The sequence below is a fragment of the Acomys russatus genome, chromosome 17 (assembly GCF_903995435.1).
Source record: "Acomys russatus chromosome 17, mAcoRus1.1, whole genome shotgun sequence".
NCBI lineage: Eukaryota > Metazoa > Chordata > Mammalia > Rodentia > Muridae > Acomys > Acomys russatus.
Window position 1 is genome coordinate 16,581,152 of NC_067153.1, and position 23,465 is coordinate 16,604,616.

Genomic DNA, 23,465 nt, shown 5'->3' on the forward strand with positions numbered 1-23,465 from the left:
ATTTTTGAACATCCTTCTATATCACAGATAAACTATGATGAAAGAAGCATCCAGCCATAAAATGAGATGACATGGCACCTTCCTTATGTACAAAATGGTTAAGTTACAGAACCAACTACCTATAGGTGAGGGGATGTGTAAGGACTAGGAAGTCAGCTGAATGGTTAAGAGTACTTGATGCTCTTGAAGAGGACCTGGGTTCAATTCCTAGCCACCCACCTAGCATCTCACAACCATCTTTAAGTGCAGTTTCAGGGAACCTGATACCCTCTTCTGATTTCCACAGGTACCAGGCACACAAATGGTGCACATATATGAGTCAAAACACTCATGCACATAAATTCAATCTCAATTAACTTAGAAAGAAAAATGTAAAAGAGCAATATAAGGGGATTATCAAAATCCTTGGCATTAAGCAATTCCTTCTTAAGTTTTCAACGTGAGAAGTCTTTCCTTTTATCCACATAAGAGAGTAAGCTGCCCCTTTCCTACTCACAGACGTGACATTTCAAGATTGCTGCAGATGGAATGGCAGGGCTCTGTTTTGAACTTTTTCAAAGAAAATAGGAAAAAAGATTAGAAATAAGCCCTGTTCTCTTTTGAAGAGTTGATCTTATACAGATGACCGCATTTAAAAACCTAATTTCATGGATAACTACCTAAATAGAAAGATGACATATATTTAAAAAACAAGAAGAAACCACATCCATAGCAACTCTTTCTTTGACCCTTTATTTCATGTGGTCATTAAACCCATGTTCTCTGTGTATTGGTGCAAGATGTTCAGTGTTACATCATCACCAATGGTGTGAAAATATGGTGGTATGCTCAGAATTGACTGCAGATGGAGCATGAAAGTGGCTATTGCAGATATTGATATAGTTAGGTAGGACTGTTTGCCTCTAAACTAAATAGTCCTCTGATTATTGTGAGGTTTGTGCCTTCCCTTTATAGCCCATCTTCTTAAATATTATAGCAGCTGTCAGTTTGTTACAGTCTATTTGCCCTAACCAAAACTAAATGTGCTATTACCTTCTTAAGGCAATGGTAAATAGGATCTAAATAGGCCCAAGAAAAATTAATTTATCACTACAAAAAAAAAAAAAAAAAAAAAAAAAAAAAGCAGAGTACAAGCCTTTTTTGATGATATTTTTGGCTTCATTTACCATTTCCTCTTTGAATAATTGAGGTTGACTAAGAAAACAGTTTTGATAAGGTGTCCCTCTGTGTTTATAATCTATCTACCACGTATGCTCTTTAGAATGATATAATGTGCCTAAGGCAAAAAAAGAGATGCCGTTATAGAATCACTCTAGCATGTGCATAGAAGAATGAGAATTCAGGCATGCAGTGCATCCAATTTTATGGTACACACGTGGCTCAAACACATCCTTTTGCACTCAATCTTCTACAGTCAGCATCTCCCCACCTGGGACTTCACAGACCAGCCATAAACACATTCCAAGTTTCATTTCCATAAAGCAATGGAAGATGGGTCCCCTGAGCAAAGACCACATTCCACCCTTCATTTGAGGAGTTTAAACTGACATATTTGATAATAAATGTTAAGGGTGAACAATTAACATACAAAGTGGCAGCTGGAAAGGGCACAGCAGACATGCTTTTTTCTGGAGTCCCTTCTGTGTCCTGGAGACATTAAATGGCTAATAAATTCCGTTCTCTATTTATGTGTTACCTGTGAGACCATCTACTTGAGTATTTCCTTGGTAAGGAGTTCATTTGATCTCATGAACTCAACCTCCAAAGACGGGAAGGCCACCCATTGTCTCTAGATTGCTCAAGACAGGCACTTAGAGTAAATGTCAAAATAATAAATTATGTAAATTCCCCAAAGAGGAAAGGAAGGCTAGGCATGACCATCCTATGCCAGGCACAGATGAGGGTGCACTTATTCTTTTGGCTGATATGATCCACTTTAAATGTTTATCTCACTTTAAATGTTCCTAGCCTCCAATTAAGTGTGGAACAACCATTACCATCTCCATCCTCATCATACATAATAACTGTGTACAACATATACAACATACATTTTGTTGGTTGCCTGGGATTCAACTGACAAATTTTATGGAGATTTTTTTCCAAACTAGAAGATTCATTTTTAGAAGTTGCTGAGAAGACTCTGAAGGCTAGGGAAACTCTCAAGACTCAGAAAGCTTAGAACATTATCAGATCCTTGGGAAAAGAGAGAGAGCTCAGTGGCAAAACATGCTTGCTATTCTTGAAAAGGACCATATTTGTGTTTTTAGAACCTACGTTGGGTGGCTTGAAGCCACCTGCAATTACTCTGGCCTTCCAGGGAACCTGCATTCATGTGGCATGCATAGACATAGGTACAGATAAACATGTAAGTAAAAATATCTTCTTAAAATCTCAAGTTATAAGATCCTTAAGGCTCCTCCACATGTTACACAGGAAACTCTAGGGATGCAGGTTTTCATGTCATCCATGCTGGGGTGGACATTTAGGTGATACAGCTGTCTTTGAGTCAAAGTCATGCACGATCCTATAGGTAAACTCACTGGTTGCATCACGCTACACTTGGGTAGAATCATTTCCTTGATCTGCCACTCATGCTTATCTGGAGTGAAAAGAATATTTTCCATCTCTCCCCAGGAAGAGTCCCACAACACAAATATTAAATACAAATATAAGTATCCTGAAACATATCTGTATATTCAAAATATATGTGGATACGATACAAACCAATAAGCATGAGACTGCTGTAGGAAGATGACACGCAGGTAATCATGGGGACTGGTACTTATGCATACTGGATCAGCAGAGCAAGTAACAAGGTCTTCAAAGACGAGATAACACAGCCCAAGAAGCCATTTGCCAGGCAGGCAAGCTACATAAAAACAATCATCAAGGAGGTTAAGGAAACACAAATGGGAACTTGGCCAATTATAAGGAGCCCAAGACTGGCACTTGAATCTGATGTGAAGAGACAAGATGAGGCCAGGCAGATGTGAGGAGGGACCATGCTGTAGAGTTAAATACAAAGGAACTGGAGCGATGAATCAGAGGATCCATTTGTCAATTTCAAGGGAACTACGTCACGGAGTCTATAAAAATAATAGAACCTTATGTTTTCAAAAATACACTCTACCCCCCTTGATTGGCTTCCTCATGAACAAAGTCATCATTAGAAGGAGTCACATGATAGAAACAAAGGGATTCTTAAACTGGGGAGGGATTCAATGTTTTTTGTGTTAGCAACAATAGTTTGAGAATGGTGGGATGGAGGCAACCGCATCTCCAGTTAGTATTCCTGATGCATGCCTGCAGAGCCAGAATAGGTTTGACAAGGACATGGTATGGCATTCACTTGGATTCATAATTGTTCTGGATGTTGTCATTTTGCTGAGTCAAACTTGATGATTGGAATCTGGCATATAGGTGCCTTTCTAAAATAGTATAATTTGTGTCTATTCCAGGGGTCCATAAGCCACACATTCGGTGAAATCTGGCTTTCTGCTTTGTAAATAAAGTTTTAATGGGACATGCCAGTGCCTAATCAATGGTACATTGCCCATGGCTACAATTATGTTATATAAGAGGAGTTTAATAGCTGAAATAAAGACTGTGTGGTACAAAAAGCTGACACTGTTTTCCATCTCATCTCTTACAAAAAAAAAATGTTACCTTAACCTTGGTATATTATAGTGCAAAGTAAACCAGCTACTTTTACATACCCTGGACAGCACTACATTTCCCTGAAGTTATCCAGGCCGTGCTGGCTTCTATGTTCTCATCAACTTCCAGTTCACTGGAACTTTAGTAAGTTGATATTCCATAGAGCATCTTGCTGGTTCATGTACACATTTGGTCTTTTGTTGACAGGACCAGATGATCAGAAAGTGTTTTGGGAAGATAAACACCACATCATCTCTATTGCATGTAGGATCTTAAAATGTCAAATTCATAGAAGCAGAAAGCAAAACAAGGGTTACCAGAGCCTCAGGAGGACTGAGGAAATGTTTGTCATGGGAGATAAAAACCTTGACACAAACTAGAGGAAAAGTTCAAAAGATCATTTTACCATATAGTGACTGTGGTCAATAATAATGACTGTACATCATTGCGAATGGATTTTAAGGTTCTTATCACAAAGTTGTTAAGCATCTGAGTAATGGATATGTCAATAGCTCGATTTAGAAAATCCATAATGTTTATATGTATCAGAGTATCATTTGTACACCACTAGCATGTATCTTTCGCTTGCTAATTAATAGAATGGGTGATAAAACTTAAAAAGCACAAAGCAATTTGAGCATCTCGATATATAAGATGTACTGCTGAAGGTAGAAAAGTCTCTCTACTGAGGCCAATGATTGCTTTAATGACTTTCTCAGTGGCTTTCAGGCTGTCTGACATAAGTGCATCCCATCAAAGATTATTCCACCAGGACAGGCTGCAGCTTAAGATGCCACTGTATGGCCCACCAGAGCCAATAGTGTGCAACATGTCAGTGACCACTAGAACTATATGAAACTTCTTGAAACCTCTAAATAAGAGAATTAATAGTGCCCCCTAAAGCTCTGAAACAAAAGAAAGCCCTTTCTGTTGACAAATATCTTCGAGCTTGTTATCAGACCCTGGTTAAAAATATGAGCCACCAAACAGCAAACTTGCAAGAACTGTTAATTGTTTGTGTCTTGCTTTACTCTTCTGCCGGGAGAGCAGATACAAATTAAAGGTCACATGCCTTAGTTGGTGAAGGGGAGTTGAAAGTGCTTTGGAACAAGGAAGGCTTTTTGAAGCAGCAGGGTCTCACAAGGCTTTGCACTGCAGTAGCTCACACATCTACCCTACGAGGATGCCGATGCTCTCCAAACTACCAGAGAAGCATGAGATTACAGCTCAATCTATAAAGGGGCAGGGAGTAATGTGTGCTACTTGTGCAATTCAGGAAAATCTAAAAAAACAAAAACAAAAACAAAACAAAAAACAAGAAAATCTAAAAGGGATTTAAATAAGAAATACAAAGAGATGAAAACAAGCTTGCCAGTCAAATAGACTAACCTCCAGTACACAGTGAACCACTGGCCAACTGTGTGGTCTAGAGAAACCCAGATCCTTTTCACATTGATGTTCTCACAGGATTACAATTATAAGGACTTTATGAGACTGAAGTGGCAACCTGTAGAAAAGCATACCTGAGACTCTCAGTTAATAATAAATGAGACCTCTAGTCTAGCTCTGTTCCTATCCACCTTCCCTCACTAAAATAATAGCCAACTAAGCAACCATGCCAACAAGAGGTATGGACTGGCCACTGTATTTCAATGCTCTGTCTGTAATTATACAATAGAAGGTTAGTTATACCTACCACACTGTCCAATGTAAACAATGAGTGGAAACAAAGATGAGTGGCACAGATGATGAGGTTTGTATAACATGGTGTAATCTAACATGATCTTTAAGGTCATTTTTGAGGAGACAGATACATGTAAACAGGATGTGGTAAGTTTTCTAATTTTATAACCATAATGAAGATGTAATGAAATTATGTGTTTTACCACTTTATTATAAAACCTAGTTCATAACACTTTTCTGACTTTTAAAGTAATGGGAAAGGTCAAATATGACAACCTTAAATAAATGGATGATATGAGACTCTATAGCAGGATTTGAGACTTAGTTAAGTGCTATCTAAAATCTGTAGCTATGATAAGCAGCATGATGAAAAACAACTTGGGACAAAAAGGGTGTGGTTTAGCTCACAATTATAGTTCACCATAGAGAGTAGTTGAAACAGGATCTCAAGGCAGGAACCTGGAGGCAGGAACTGAAGAAGCAGAAGCCACAGGGGAAGAGTGCTTACTGGGTTGCTCAGGCTACTTTCTCATACCTCCCTGGACTACTCGCCCCGGGGTTGTATAGTTCATAGTAGGCTCCCCCATCAATCAAACAAGAAAATACACCATGGACTTCCATATAGATTAATGTGATAGAGGCATTTTCTCAAAGAAGTTTCCTCTTACCAGATGATCGTAGCTTATGTCAAGTTGACAAAATCTAGCCAGCACAAGTATATATTTGAAATAAAAATTGAAAGAAGACATTGACACATACGGAAGAAAGCATGAGGCTTCCTTTCCTTATTTTATACAAATAAGGAAAGAGGTTAGTAAATATACTTGAGTTATTACTGGGGCCAGTGGTGTGAAAGAAGAGGTGGAGAAAGAAAATGCAAGTCATCTCTCTTATGAGAAGCTCACTCTTCAATAACCCACTCCTATGATGACTCTAATGTACTCAGACAGACTCTGCCATAGTGACCTCATCCTTTCACAGAGGTCCTGCTTCTCACTGTTAATTGTGAATTTGGGAACACGTTTCTGATACATGAGGTTTGGATGACACTTTGAAATTACAGCACCATCCATATGACAATAAAGTGTAAGGAGGACCTGAAATAATGACTGTAAATCATTTGGGCCCAGAAACTGATCAGGAATTAATATCCAACATGAGGCAGCATCTGTGTTGGTTTGGAGCATGCATAGATGTTGAAGTCAGAATGCCCTGCTTCTTAATGTCAGTTTTTCTGCTTATTTCTCTTTCTTTCTGCTGTGCCGTCACTTAAAAAAATTCCAAGATGACAGTGCCTTACTCATAAGATTATTGTAATCTAATTAATAAAGCAGTCAATATTTGGATTTTTTATTGTTATTATTATTAAGTAGTAACTTCTAACACAGAATATTTTTATGAAAACATACTGCAGAGACCATCCTGTTCATCTCGTGCAAAAAGCAAATGAAATAGTCAACAGCTTATCATTAGTTTAACAGTAAGGAAACCAAGACAGAGTAGTTAAGAAACTTGCCAAAAGCCTCACAAAGAAAATTATTGGAGTTGAAATCAGAAAACAAAACAGCAGCTTAAACTTAAAGTGAACAAAGAAAATAATTAGACCAGATGGTTTTGTCTTACAATTAAGCTCAGTTGTTCAGGGGTTAAGATACCTTTAGGTCTAGATAGATGCTTTAAGTTGATAGTGATGAGATATGACAGATATTGATTTATATTCAGAATTTTAGATACATCAAGATAGGAAAGATGTTTTCTTCAATATTGTGAAATACAAATACCCAAAACACTATGAATGAAACATATGTATAATTCCTGATTGTTTCATGGTTCTTCTTGCTGTGTGTAGTTTATTTTATATATATATATGTGTGTGTGTGTGTGTGTGTGTGTGTGTGTAATGATTTAAACATATACGTAAAAAATTAAAGTCTTGAACGAAAAAAAAAAAAAAAAGAAAAGAATTAAACAATATAAATAAGATCAGACCAGAAGCCAAGCAACCTAAAATTGAACCGTAGGAAAACCAAACCAAACCAAACCAAACCAAACCAAACCAAACAAACGAAAAGCCTCAAATTAAGTACACTACCACTGAAAATTTTTCAAGAAAAATGGTAAAGGAAACACAAGATATTGCTATCAGGAGTTTAAAACTGATGTCACTACAAATTCTATACATTGATAGTCAACAGTATTGTAGTTATACAGTTATTTCCTCTGAATTGTGACATCCTGTCTTTTAAAAGATGTTAGGACTGAAAAATGAAATATACTAAGCTCGGGAAGTAAAAAAAAAACAGCTTACAAACCCTAGGAAACTCCTGAAACTTAGAAGTTTGAGTTCGTACAAAATAACGGTTTCTGGGGCAGAGACTCTGTGGCCAGATGCGATGGCTGCATGTCAGGCAGCTCTTCCTAGTGGTCCCTGAGGCTCGACCAGGGGTGGGGTGGGGTTCGGTGCACCCTCTTACTTATATTCTAGATAGGGACTCCCCAGACTCAAGGGCTCGCTCGGCTAGACTTGAATGGAATTGTTTCTCTTATCTGTAGATGGAGTGGTCTGGGGTGAACAAATGTTTTTTCACCAGCAAAAGTCACACAATTTTGAACAATGCTGTTGTGTCAATAAATTTATTTGACATCTCACGTAACAATATTTGACATCTCACGTGACAAAAAAAAAAAAAAGATAATGTAAAACCACAATTTATTCATCAGAATAATAGCTGTAAAATAAGAACAAATGTCATTTAGAGAGAAAATTGGATTAAACTGTTTCCCTTTATAAAGAACATACCAAGTCTATTTTTCCTCCTTACTCAGCTATAGCTATTGAAAACCAAATCCAAGTTCATTTTTGCCCTTTCATAGCACGCTTTATGTACGAAATAAGTGCGGCTCTGTTATCTCAGCCGGAACATGACATTAAAAGAACACTGCAGATTAATATCTCCCACGAACAGCAGCATGGAATTTCTAAACAGAGGATTAGCTGATAAAATCAAAAGTGTATAAAAGAATGTTTTATTGTCACCACATAGGGATATTTGTGCAAGTAAAAGGGTGATGCAGCCTATGGAAGTCAATACGGGTAATCCACAAAACTTACAAGCAAAGGAGACTTCATTAATTATGGAAAATATCCAGTAAGGTGATTCTTTTATGACACTGTCCGTGGACTAGTTCCAGCAGTACATTTCCTTCATTCAAAGGCTTTTTTTGTTTGTTTGTTTGTTTGTTGAGAATTTTCTGCTGATAGTTTCAATACTTAAGTGCAGAACATCAATAGGCCAGCAACAAAGCAAGGTTTTCTGCTCTTACCATGTATAGTTAACGTTTGTCTAGTTACACTTCTTTCTCTTACAATAAGGTATAAAATTAAAAGAGTCATAATTGGGCTGAGACTCTGGTGACAAGGCAGTGTGGGCTGCTGCTGAAGGGTTGACAAGAAGCTCAGCAGGGTGAAAGACGTCAGAAGTCAATCTACACTCTTACAATAGGGCTGACAGGCAGTGAGGGAGATGCAAGCCTTTTCAATCAGTGGCTAAAAGAAATTTAAATTCTTACCTCACACCACAGAAAAGAAATTGAAATGGAGCATCAAGCTAAACATTGGTGCTAAAAGTAGATTTTTCTAGAAGAAGACACAGGTAAAAACATTTTTTGTAGCATTAGAGTAGACCTCTATTTTTAGCAAAGCTGAGAAAATACTCAGCATTAAAAATGACAGAGTAAACTTTATGAACTAAAATAAATCTCAGGGGAAAAAGTCTTGTTAAGAAAATAAAGAGAGAAGACACCCTCTGGGAGAAGGAATTTGCAACACATACATCTGGGGAAAAATACTTTTATGTGGGATACATAAAGAAAATTTACAACTTAATAATAAGACAGCAACCCAGAAAAAAATAAAATTGCAAGAGAACAGGTTTGCAGTGCGAATCATTTGCCTCTTTTATATAGTAACTGGCTTCCTTGTCATCACTTTGCCTCTAATATGTGAGCCTCTATCTGTAAGACAGAACAGCCAGCATGTATTTAGTGCCCTATTCTTTCCTTGTACGACTCTTTGAGGCAAGTGGGTTCTTTTCACTGTGTTGCTATCTAGATCTTCTGAGTTTCTTCAGTTTTAAATGGATCACTATGCTATGGCCCAGGTAATTTACAGGAGACTCAGTTGGTGGTCCATTCTAAAATTCTTTCTTCAGTTGCCACTAATGTGCTGTTAAATCTACTCACTCCTTAAGGTGTCTCTCATATCACAATTTTTTTTTTCATGACAGCATTTCACTGTGTATTCTTGGCTGTCCTGGACTTACTTTGTAGACCAGGCTGGCCTCGAACTCACAGAGATCCACCTGTCTCTGCCTCCAAAGTGCTGGGATTAAAGGAGTGTGCCACCACTGCCCGGCTCTCTGTCTTATTCTTTAAGGATTTCATAGACATATACAATGGAAGATAAACTCCCCGTTTCACCCCATCTCTCCCCAGGCTTCCCCGACTGTCTATCTTTTTCCCCATTTCTTTCCCTTGCCTTCCCCTCTCCCTTCCTTGCTTCCTTCCTTCCTTTCTTTCTTTTTGTTTTGGTAATCTTCTAGGTCTGGTTAGTGATGGTTGTATGTGTGTGAGTATATGGCTGTTCATTGGTATGTGGGCAACCTAAAAGTAACCACAACACCCCAAGTAATGACTCTCCCTCCCTAGCAGCCACTAGCTGCCAGTACTGGCTAGATCAGGTGTAAATTCCTTCCCTAGCCATACTGGAATTCTGTTTGTCTTGATCTCAGGCTGGTCATTGGCAGGTGTGTGAGTCCATGAGTACAGTAGCCCTGTCATAGTCAAAATACAGTATCTCATAGCATTTGTCCCCACTCAATGGCTCTTACACGCTTTTTTCCTTCTTAACTGTAGTGTTGCCTGAACCTTGGCAGAGGGATGTGGTAGTGACAGAGTTGTCCTCCTGGGCTTGGCATGCACAGTCACTTATTCTCACCACTATGACGAGTTATGAGTCTCTGCATTAAGCTTCTCCCACTGTAAAATGAAGCAAAGTGGAGAACAGCTCAGGTCTATGGGGGTAAACACAAATATTTAGAATGTAATCTGACCAAATGACCACTCAGCTAAATCACAAGGGTAGGCTGTTGTAGAACCCTGACTTTTCAATTGCCTTGTTTTCCATATTGTCATCTTAATTTTTTTTTCTTTTTATGAGTTTAGCCATATGCTTAATGTGGCTGATTTCTAGTAGCTTTGTCCACAGACTCCTGTAGAGTGATGATTTTCAACTGTGTGGGTATTGTTTATTTTTATTTTTTTCCATATGGACTTGATGTGGTAGAAAAACCTTAGGCTGAGCTTCATTTTCTCCCCCAAATCTCTCCTGTTGTGTGGTACAATTATTTTCCACAAGAGATTACTGAATTCCAGGGGGAGTCTCCAGCCCAAGGCCAACTATTTCACCTGTGTACAATTTCTAGAGGCATGTGTGTCATGTCACTGAAGCCCAGGTCCACAGAAGGCTGGGCCTGAGTCTTCTGTTTTCCTGCTAGGTCCCTGGAAGGACCTTTTCTCCTCCATACTTGTTTTTGCTCCATCCTGTAGAAACTTTGAGTTATAAGCACCTTACTCTTTGTATCATCCTTGGCTGGAAAAAAATGTAGTCAAGGCAGAATCTGAATGAAACTCATTTAACAGTTAATAAAGAAGCTGTGAAAATGGAGAGTTTGTTGACTCAGATACTTTGGGAAGATTAACTGTGAGCTTGCCAATATAGCTTCTCAGATGAAAAGGAAACCATTCTCAAATATGAGCAGGCTTGTCAGCATTAAAATGAAACTAAATCTGAATTCTGTATTTTGTCATGATGGGCCCTAGTTTCTAACTGACTTGCTCAAGTAGGCTGAAATGTTTGCAACTGCTCTACAGGGTTACCAGGCCTCCCGTCTTGGAGTTTGACAATCCTCCATGGGATTGCCACATAAAAAAATATGCTTAGGATGTTTGTTCCATAACACTGCATTTATTATGTCCTGTTACAAGGTATGATCTTGCCCACCCACTATGGCGATAATTGACTCATAATTTTCTGACTATGATATCTCTGATCTAGACCTAATTAGCTTGATATTTGTGAAACGACATAAAGGAAATCTTAAAATGAGACAGGCAGTCAAAACCACAGCTCAGATGATAAAATCTTTACAACTGGAAACAGGTTACAGGTTTGTTTGAAAGAGGAGTATCAGATCTCAGGTCAGCTTTATCATCCCTGTGCAGGGAATTCAGAGACGTAGCGGAGGTCAAGCCTCTGATTGCCATGTGGATTGGACCCAGAGCTTCTTTCCCTGCTCTCACTAATCTTATGGCCAAAGGCCAAGGTCACTGTGGTGACTATATAGCCAGCCACCTCTTATTGGCTGGAATTGTGTCAACAAGAGTCCCCTCCCATAATAAACATTGTTCTCGAGAAACATTTTACACAAGATTTCAGAGGTGACTGTGAGGGGTCACCCATGTGTATGTGCAGCAGGTCCAAGTGTGGTCACCTTGTCATGTTCTGCCAGCTCGGCATTGGCATGAGGTGATTGCTGGCACTCCTCAAGGAGCTTCCTACCAAACACACCAAGTTCTTCACAGGGAACAGCAGCATTGCAATTGGAATTTTGGTTGAAGGTAGCAGAAGTCCGACATAGGTTTCAGCTTGTTGTTAGTGGTCCCAGCTCATGTCCAACTCTCCTTGTTTCCTGTCCACATTTCTTTCTCAATTCACTACCTGCTCAGTTCCTCGCAGATCTGGACCCAGAGGCACTGACTTGGCCCAGCACTTTCACCAGCTTCCATGACACCTTCCTGAGCAGTGCATCTCCCTGCTATGCTGCCTTGTGCATTCAACCCTGGTACAAGGAGCTCAAAAACTATGATAGTCAGAAGTCACTAGTCCTCTTTTCTTCTCCATTAGTAAAATGGAGATTTGTAAAAAAAAAATCCTTTATAATGTTCATTAATTTTAATGATATAGATTTGACTTTCTCATGACTTCAAGGGAGGGCTCTATCTATATATCTCTCATTATAGAGAGAAGAGTCAAGGAGGAGGGAAAGGATATGCTCTCTTATGATGATTTCAAATAATGGAGATGTGACAGGTTCTGCTTCCTTAAGCAAACCCTGAATGATGTCTTCACTAGTAACCATAACAACTTCTGTGGCATTAATGGTAGCCACATCAATGTTTCAGCTTAAGTTTTCATTTTTGAAAATGTTCATTATAAACATTTCGTTTTCTTTTCTGGAAGCTTGTATAAAATGCACTGAAATGTATTCTTTGGTTGAGAAGTTGTATTTCTTGGTAGAGAGAACATCTTTAGATCTGACATAATATTATTAGAAATTGAGGTCCTTTCATTCATCAGTCTGTAATCACTTTCCAGCATGTCCATCCTCCAGGGAAACCTCCATGGTCAAGCTCTACACAGCATGTGAGAAATCTCCCACCCTCCGACCCTTCATGTATCCTGAAAATGCTACTTGGTGGACACTCATTATCTTCCCAAGATTTGAGTCTCATGGAGATAAGTGACAGGCTCTACTTCTTGGAGCAGAAGGAAGGCACAAAGAGGAGAGTGTGTTTATCCTGAGCCACCCAGGACAAAGAGTTCCCATCATGAAATGCTTTAATTTCCCTTTGAAGACAATACAGCTGAAATTCTCATAGAGAAAACACATCCTTCCTCTCAATAACCTTTATTGCCAACTCCTCTGCGCTGAGCCAGCATTAATTATATAGGGTCATTAGCTTATCAGAGAATGGCTCAACGTGTGCCGTCTCCACAGGGTAGAACCATCATCAAATGCATTAATCAGATTGCTTATCCTGATGGAAGTTCTTAGCTCCAGGGCGGTGCTCAGAGGGCAGAAGAGCTATAGAGACAGAATGCCCAGGGAGGCTCAGTCTGTCTAGAGGAGCTAGAGAGTACGGCAATGTGTGTATTCTCTAGGAGTCACACTGTAGTTTGACCTACCTTGAAAACTGCTTCCCCAGGTTCCAATTTATGAGTAGCAATATTTTCCTGTTTTCATCAAATGATTGGAATGTCAGCTTTGAAGATCTTGCCTGGTCTTTTCTTTACTGGAATGCTCTCATCACCTCTGACAGAAGCAGATACAATTATTTCCCTTTCTCTCTTACAGCACTTGTTGTATCGCCTTTATTGGAATTATGTGAGAGTATTTCTCTGTCTCCCTGATCTCTCTCTCTCTCACAGACACACACACACACACACACACACACACACACACACAAAGTGGGCAAGAGAGAAATAGGGAGAGGGAAACAGAGACAGAAAGATACACACAGAATGAGAGTGATTAAAAATAGGTAAAAAAAAAATCTTTACTTTTATGATAAAATTCACACAATTATTAACAGATAAGATTATAGAGGGAAAAATTATGCCAGTTTTAGTTTTATAAATTTATAAGGGGAAATACTGAACAGTTTTTGAAGATAACAGTTTTAGGATTAATAGACATCTGTGATGTTGATATCAACGCTGTCTACCCTATATCTGTATGACTGATGCCCTCATTCACCATGAGGTAGAACTTTTGACACGTAAGCCAGGCATTTCTGCTTATGTAGATTTTTCAACTAAGTAAACAAAATGATGAAATGTCAACTTGGTGAATTAGCAAGTGGCAGTGCTAGACCTAAACTGTAGAAGCATGCTCCAATCACCCATCTGTTAATTATGGTCTAGCTATCTAAAGTTAGATTGCGTAGGGAATGAACATGAACTCTAGACAAGGTCAGATTACACAAAGGACAATGAGCAGCCTGCAGAAGGAAAGGCTTACTTTGGGCTTATGGCTGCAGTGGAGTCAGGTCCACGATGAAGAGAGTGGAGGTGACAGGCAGTGGAGAGCTGGAGCAGCAGCTTACCCACGAAACGGGAAGCTGAGAGTGACAACTTGAAATAGCTCCAGTCTTTTGCCCCCAGTGGCATACTTCCTCTACCAAAAATCACACCTCCTAATCCTAGCCAAACAGAAACTGGGACCAAGTATTGAAATACAAGTGATTTATGGGGGAATATAACATTCAAACCACCACAGATATGATATGTGATACTCCAAGTAGCTAATGATATTTCTGAGTAGCTAATAAATGCCCATACCACAATATTCATATTGACATGCAGATATTTCAGCTTTCATAAAGACCGGAGTCTTCTCCCTCATAACTCTCTTTAAGTAAGTTCATTTTTGGCACAGAAAAGGCCAATTGCTTCCAAATGTTGTGCTCAGAGAGACTAATTGAAGCAACTGTAGATGTTTTATTTTGCAATAATCTATTGGTATCACTGTTTAATGATGGGCCCATACCATTAGCTATAATAAAATAAAGAGTTGCAAACCATCCTAGGCCTAATCCCAATAAAACATCAAGACTCACAGAGCCAATTGCCCTTAATATGCATCTTTCTTTTTCTTTAGCTAGTTAGTTAGTTTGGTTATTTATTTATTTATTTATTTTTACATATACATTTGTATTATTACACACATATATACAACAAGCTACCTACAGCAAGAAGAACCATGAAACAATCAGGAATTATATGAATGTTACATTCTTAGTGTTTTGTCTATTTGTATTTGTCAGCCTTGAAAAAAAAAAAAAAAAAAAAAAAAAAAAAACCTTTCCTATCTTAGTGCATCTAAAATTCCGAACATAAATCAGTATCTATCATATCTCGTCATTATCAATTTAAACCATCTATCTAGACCTAAAAGCATCCTAGTCCCTAAACAACTAAGCTTAACTGTAAAACTAAACTCTCTGTCTTCAACCCCATCAAAGGCTTGAGAAAGAATAAAACTAATTACCTGAGTATATAGGGAGTGCAGGTTAGCAGCTTCCCAAATAAGAAGATGACAGAGACAGTTTGTTACCTGAGCAGTCACCCAAAACTCTCTATAACATTGGAGCATCATCTTCAACATTTTGGCCCAATATATCTGACAGACATATTTGTGTAGCAGGAACTATTGAGGATTTGCTTACTTATCCTGTCTTGGCAGAGTTTGGCCATTGGCTCTGCCTGCATCCAACATTGCCCTTTTTAAGGCAGAATTCTGTATGTGGTAGAAACAAAGACATTTTTCCCTGTGGCTTGTTTGTTGCATTTATTTGCTTTACATCCTGGCCATAGCCCAATCCCTACTCACTTCCCAGTTTTACCCTCCCTTCTTCTTCCCCTCCCCTTCCCCTATTCCTCAGAAAAGAGAAGGCCCTTCCTATTCACCCCAGCACATCAGAACTGAGCACGTACTCTTCCCCTGTGGCCTGGTAAGGCAGTCCTGCCAGGGGGAAGTAATTGAAAAATTGTCAAGAGCCCCTGTTCCCCTTATTAGAGCACCTACATGAAGCCTGAGCTGCCCATCAGCTACATCTTTGTTGGGGCCCTAAGTCCATGCATGGTCCTTGGTTGGTGTTTAGTCTCAGCAGGCTCCTCTGGTCCCTGGTTAGTTGGCTCTGTTGATTTTCTTGTGAAGCTCCTGTCACCTCCAGGTTACTCCCTCCCCCACTTTTCCACAAGGCTCTTTATTCCTTGCCCAATGTTTGGCTATGAGTCTCAGCATCTGTTTCAAGGTGCTGCTGGTTAGAGCATTTCAGAGAACAACTCTGCTTGACTCCTGTCTGCAGGCATAGCAGTATATTGTTAGTAGTGTGAGTGGTTGGTCTTTGGTTGAGGCAGGCATTGGCTGGACCTTCCCACAAGCTCTGCTATATCTGCTCTGTCTTTATTCCTGAACATCTTGTAGGCAGGGTGCATGTTGAGTTGAAGTTTTTGTAGGTGGGTTCCCTCCCTCTATTAGGAGGGTGTCTTCTTCAGTCTCTGTGGCTCTGTTATTGAGAGTCTCTGCTCTAGTCCTTCTCACATCCCCCAGGTACCTACCCTGACTTAAGTCTCCAGTTTGTCCCACCCACAGTTTATCTTTTCTCTATAGGCCTTTTGTCCTCCTGTCCCTGCTCTCCTCAGACAGATCTGATCTCTACCCTTCTCTCTCTCTGTCTTTCCACTCTTACCTTGTTTCCTCTCTTCAACAACTACCTTTCTCTATTCTATTTCTGCTTATGAATGAGATCTAAGCATCTTCCCTTAGATTCTTCTTGTTACTTACCTTCTTTGGGTCTGTGCATGGTAGTATATAGTATATGGCTCCAAAGTACAGAGCAACAGTAATAAAACCTGTATGGCACTGGCATAAAAATAGACTGGTTGTCAATAGAATCAAATCAAAGACCCAGAAGTAAATCAGCACACCTATGGACACTCACATTTGATTTTTGACAATGGAGCTAAAACTCTACAATGGAAAAAAGATAGCATCTTCTTCAACAAAAGAGTCTGTGGTACACAGTAAATACTCAGTAAATATTTGACAACTGTACAAATAACATGAGGTGGATATACAAGGGTTGTGATGGTTTGAGTAAGAACGGGCCCTGTAGGCTCATATAATTGAATACTGAGTCACCACAGAGTAGGACTTTTTGGTAGAATTAGAAGGATTAGGAGGCATGGCCTCATTGGAAGACGTATGTCACTAGGACTCTAACTGGATTTCTACAAGTAGAAAATTGCAAATATATCCATATTTATCATCCTGCACAAAACTCAAGTCCAAGTGGATCAAAGACTTCTACATAACACCAGACACCAGACACACTAAGTCTATTGGAAGAGAAAGTGGTGAATGACCTTGCGTTCATTAGCACAGGAGATAACAGATTGAATGGAACACTAACATCCCAGGCTCTAATATCAACAATTAATAAATGGGACTTCTTGAAACTGAAAAGCGTCTCTAAGACCAGGGAACTGGAGCTACACAGTTATGCCTCACTATGTGGGTTCTGAGAATTGAACCCATGTCTTCTGTAAGATGAACAAGTGCTCTTAACCCCTGAGCCATCCCTATAGCCCCAGGTCTATGTTTTTATAGCATGCAAATTTCTAGTTTGAAAATCATAAACAAATTCTGTTCCTCTGGGGCAACTGGGATTCAACTTTACTCTATACCTTCCTCTGTGGGAGGCAGATGGTTAATGCGATCACATTACCCTTGGACCACAAGCTTCAGATCAAGATTCCTCCTTAATCAAGGCAATGGAATACACCAGCTTTCATGAATCTTAGAAGCTCTGCCCCACTCAATTTTCTTTAGAATGTATTATTTCAGAGAACCACTGGGAAGTTCTTACAAGTTAATCTTTCCCATCAGCATGAGAGAGGTACCAGAACTAGGGAAATAGTAACAATGAAGTGATGCATGCTAGCTGGAAGGCAGGTATGAACAGGCCTAGGTTAGCCTCTGTCCCATTCACTTATCATGGGGCTGAGACCACAACCATATGAGTGATCTTGTTTACCCTGAATATTTCTACAACCTCACATTTTTAGTATTTTTTTTATTTTGTCTTTGTCATAAGTCTAAAAGGATAGTTCTGAGTTCTGAGATAAATGTTACTAGAGGAATAAAAGAAAACCTTCAGAATTTTGTCTCTTCAGCAGCTTTGCTCACCACAAGCAAATGTACTTTTAAAAGATGAAGGGAACCACAAGGACACTTCTCTCTGCATGGGAATGTGCCCTTCGGGTTTCCCCCATCTCATTAGTTTGTACTTCATAGGAGGGCAGGCCAGGCCAGAGAGGAACCAGCAAAAGTGCAGCTGAGAGGGGCTTGAGTGACATTAATGGAGAATTGGGCAGGCAGTGTGGCACACTGTCCAGTGAGGTGGATGAAGGGCAACCTTTGCAAAAAATAATGGTCCCCTGAGAGGGCGAAGGCAATGGGGGAGGGGGAATCAGTGTCTAGGGACCTTGAGCAATTTAGCACTTTGCTGGAGCTGATGTGGGTTGAGTAACACGTTATCTCTAGATAAGACACAGACTAAAGGAAGGGAGGTGTCTGCAGATGTACGCCTAAGAGAGACATTTCATTTTTGTATAAGAGGAGAGACCCTGGCTAGCATTTAGAATACATCCACAAGAAGAAAGCAATCACTGACCTTCCTGAGTCCTGCGGGGTCATAGTTATGGGTGCTCTTGGTATAGAGAGGAACCAAGTGCAGTATCTTTACATGGCCCAGTTCGTAGACCAGTGGGACACTATCCCCAGGTAATAGTTTGCTTTGTTAAGAGTTCTCGAGAGAACTGTGTTATTTACACACAAATATTTGACCTTTTGATGGCATGAGAGTTTGGCCAAGTCTCTGTCCAGTAGGGAACATTTAAATAGAGCTTTGGCAGAAGAGGAGGAATTCCTCCAGGTGAAGGGGACAGCACTTACATAAAATCTAAGGCTGGAGAGACCCTGGTTTGCTCACAATCAAATTCCCAGAATCTGTGGTACACAGTAAATACAAATACAAAAACATTTGACAACTGTACAAATAACATGAGGTGGATATACAAGGGTTGTGGTGGTTTGGGTAAGAATGGGCCATGTGGGCTCATATATTTGAATGCTGAGTCACCACAGAGTAGGACTTTTTGGTAGAATTAGAAGGATTAGGAGGCATGGCCTCATTGGAAGACGTATGTCACTAGGAATGGGCTTTGAGATATTAAAGACTTGTGCAAGGCTGAATCTCCTTCAGCCTGCAAATCAGGATGTAATTCTATCCTACTGATGTAGTTCCATGCTCCCTACCATAATGATAATTGTCGTAGCCTCTTGCCTTAGTTAGGGTTTTATTGCTGTGAAGAGACACCAGGACCATGGCAACTCTTATAAAGGAAAACGTTTCATTGGGGCTGGCTTACAATTCCAGAGGGTTAGTCTGTTATCATAGATAGCCTCAAAACCCTGACTCCACAGTGGCAAACTTCCTCCAAGGAGGCCACACTTTCTCCAATAAGGCTACGCTTCCTAATAGTAGCACTCCCTATGGCCAAGAATTCAAACGCATGCATCTGTGGAGGCCATACCTATTCAAACCACTACGCCTCTGAAACTCTAAGCAAGGCCCCAATCATAAGTTATTTATTGTGTAAGAGTCGCCTTGGTCGTGGTGTCTCTTCACAGCAATAGAACAGACAAGTGTTCATGAGATCCTGTTGGAGCAGCTGGGATGGATAGTTTTGATTGGCAAATTGATTGGTATGGAGAAGGTCCTGTGAGATTGCAAAGTCACACTTCTGGGTGTATCTGTGAGGGTTCACTAAGCAGAAAGACCCACCTTGAATGCAAATGGCACCATTCTGAATTCTGGAGGTCTGGAGGAAAACAAGAAGGCTCGTTAGTGCTGGAAATTGTCCATAATCCCTGCCCACACTCCAGTGAGTTCTCTGGCACACCATGACTCAGCTAGAATCAACGAGGTCAAGCCCTTGGGACTGAAAGGTGATCAGATGTGTGAGCTGAAAGAAACTCTTCTCCTGCTTAAGTGTTTTATCAGGCACTCTGAAGGAGTGACAAAAACTAAGCAATGAATCAAACAAACAGAACCACTGTATTCTGTTTACATATTGTGGAGAGAAAGGCTCTTATATGTCCTTGCCGCGGTAAGGAGATAGTGACAGGACATGAAAAAATTGCAACTATGGTTCAACAAGCTAGGAATAACATTTGTGGTCCAATTTCTAAATGTTGAGAAATTCCAGGTTTAATTAGAGTCCTGTGTAGGACAGTCTGAAATGCTGGACCAATTGGGGTTGGAAGCTTTCTTTGAAAGTGTCCTGGGAGCTGTCTTGTCCTGATGAGGAACCACAATTAAAGCATTTGGTGCTGAACATGAAGGATACAGGATGGCAGTGTCCAACATGGTGAGAGGAGTGAATCCTGTCAGGTCCAGCGTCAGTGTCCAGTTCTTTTGTTCTGAAAGCACATAATTTCTCACAAGCATTTTATAGTCCTCAAATTATAAATGTGTAAAAGGAGTTGGAGAAGTTGAGAGAGGCTGTCCCTACATGGTGGGCATTCCTGCAATTGTCCCGGAGAAAGACCACCTGTTAGAATTATATGGTAGGAGCCAAGCCTCCATATACCATCTGGGTGCCCAGGCAAGTTGTCCAACTTTCTCTCACTCAGGCTGTAAGGGACAGAAGAATGGATTCTTTTGATATCCAGTGCCTAAAACCTGCGAATTTGTCACCTTACATGACCGAAGAGGCTTTTTGCAGGTATAACTAATGAGCAGACCTTAAGACAGAAGATGACCTTGGATTCATCCAGCCAGATCCACAGAGGCCTTTCTCAGAATAGTCTCGGGCAAAATGAAGCCAAAGAGGGAGTTAAAAAGACTGAAACTAAGAGAATCTTGATGTGTTGTAGATGGGGTAATAGCTGGCAGGGCTTGCGGGGTCTGAGGGATCCAAGGAGCCCTGAGAAGTGTGCAAAGACAGTGATACCCCTGAGAACACAGACAGCCCTAGCTGACAGCCTCCTGGACCCATCTTTCCATCCTCTGTACCTTGGTTTGTTTCCTAATGGCCCCACCTAACATTTAATGTGTTTCCTTTGCAGTCAGTGACTCACTTTGCAAGTACCCGCCCACTCCTGTCACTTCCCAATCATCCCAACCTCACAAAGGCAGGCTCTGTGTTTTTATGGCTACTCTCACTCTTCCAAGAGGTGTGGCTGCTGACTATCCAGTGTTTAAGTCCATAAATGATTATAACACATGCCCTCCCAAGTACCCCATGTAGTACGCAACCCCTTCCTTCCCATACTGGAGGGCATCAGGGTCATAGACATTAGAAGCCTGGCCCTCTTACCCTTAGTGCCCCCATCTCTCTCTGGCACTAGAGGCAAGATCAAACAAAGGATGTACATATTTTCTGCCTGGCTAATACAGGCCTGCTACAACAGAAGGGCCCTATCCTCACAACACACAGATTGCCTGGGCTGAATGGATCACACCTGCAGATTTCCGTTCACCTCCGTGCAGAAAGCCCCTCCTTTTTTCGATTGTTTCATTTCCTTTCTGGTGAAGAGTCAGTTTATTTCATGCCAGAGTAAGCTTCAGCCTTGACTCACAACAGCGGACGCTATCTGACATCAATTGCCACAGCTTAAAGAGTTTTTAGGCTTGACAGACTGCAAAGTTGTTTGCAGGAGCTGAAGCTGAGTGACAAAAATGCCCCGTCATGAGGCGTAAACCTGTCAGCCGCAATTACCCACGAGGGAGTCCAGAGAAGAACAAGAATTAAACCTTGCAAATCCAAAAGGCCCCACTGGAAGGATGTAATTGTTGAGCGTCATTTCCTGATGGCTCTGAAACGGACTTGAAATTTGCATAGCACATATCCACTCACGAAAAGGGCTGTGTGGGGGAAAGGGTATTATGAACTTGGCCAGAGTTGATCAGAAGCTGTAGAGTCTGAAAACCATTCACTGGGTCCACCAAGAACCACCTTTGTCCATGCCAAAGGTCCCTATCACCAATGGCATGGGGAAGCTTCTGGACCAAGCCTGAGACCCAGACAGACTGCTCAGCAGAAACACTGCATTATTTTAACCTGGGGAGCGGAGGTGGGAGAAAGCTAGGTAATTATTCAAGTCCGTGTTCTCTTTCTGTCCGTGCAGCCACATTTCTCTGTCTCACTGGCAATGAGCGTTGTCACAGGTCGATGTCTCACAGACACAGTGAAAGTCTAAGTGACACGCATGTCTACCTTTCAGTTTTTATTTCTTTCTCTCATTCCCGGTCCAGTGCTGGTGGGTGAATGTGCAGAATCTTCAGAACCAGGACGGTCCGGACAGCTGATGGAGCCATTAACAAAGAAGGGGAGGTTTCTGGTGGTTCCTGAAAAAGACTCTCCCGCTGGCCTGTGCCTCCAATTCTCTGGCAGACAGTATGTATTAGGCAGTTGGTAGCTGCAGACAAGAAATACTTCACTATATTTTGAGGTGTAGGCAGGGTTTTAGCAGAGGGAATGATGGACAAGTTGTCTGTGCTTGATAAAATGGTATTAGAAGGTGGGAAATGTATCTTAAAAATCAGCAGAGCGACACAGCATGGAGTATCTATTTTCTCATTTGGGTGTCTACTAGGCTCTCCAAACACACTGTGTATCAAAGAAATTTCTTCATTCAAAAATCTCCCTTTTCTCCTGCCCCCAAAGACGTTTTTAGTTTCATAGGTCAAAGTTCATGGACTTAACCTTGACCTCTTTGCTTTTCACACACAATCTAATATAAAATTCTATAAGTGCACTAACAAGTGATGCTTAGACTCAACCATCTTTTCATCCCCAATGCTAGTGACAGCCCAACTGAAACCATATGAACCCTCCAATTTAATTATATCTTTTGTTCCTCCTTTTTTTTTTTTTTTTTTTTTTTTTTTTTTTTTTTTTTTCTGTTACCACTGGCTACTGTTCACCTGGCAAAGAGATCATTCAAAAATGTGAAGTCAGACCATGGCCCCTTTTCCTTTCTAAATAATCTCTGAAGCCCATCAGTGAAAATGAGAATGCAGAGCTACCCTCCCATCACTTATTCAACCTTGTTTTCTATTCCTTGGCTTCCCACTGCCCCAATTTCAGCCATCCTAGGTTCATTGTCAATATATTAAAGCAAGCACTTTGCCGTCCCAGAACCATTGCATTCACTGTTACTCTTCTGATAAGACTTTCACCAAACCAGTTCTCTGTCTGAGAAGCGTGAGCATCACCACCTGACAGAATACGCGTCCTCACCACCAACTCTCGGCACGTGCTCTGTGACATGTTTCTGCATAGCCCTAGCCCATATGATACATGAGTAACTGGAGCATGAGTTAAATTGAACAGGACTTAGAGCAGAGTACACGGCTGTATCTTCATTTGTTTATTTCCTGCCTTTGCCATAGCCTTCAGTCATAGACCTCCGCACACATTTCTCACCAATACAAAAGGCTTTCTATGTCTGGAGCACTCCGGCGACACCTTGAAAAATGAAGACCATTTCTGCCAGATAAGCTGTTGAAGGTAGAATGAACTGCACACTGTTAAAGTGCAAGTGGTGTGTGTGTGTGTGTGTGTGTGTGTGTGTGTGTGTGTGTGTAGAGAAAGAGAGACAGACTGAGTCAGAGACACATTGACGCAGAGAGACACAGTCAAAGAGATA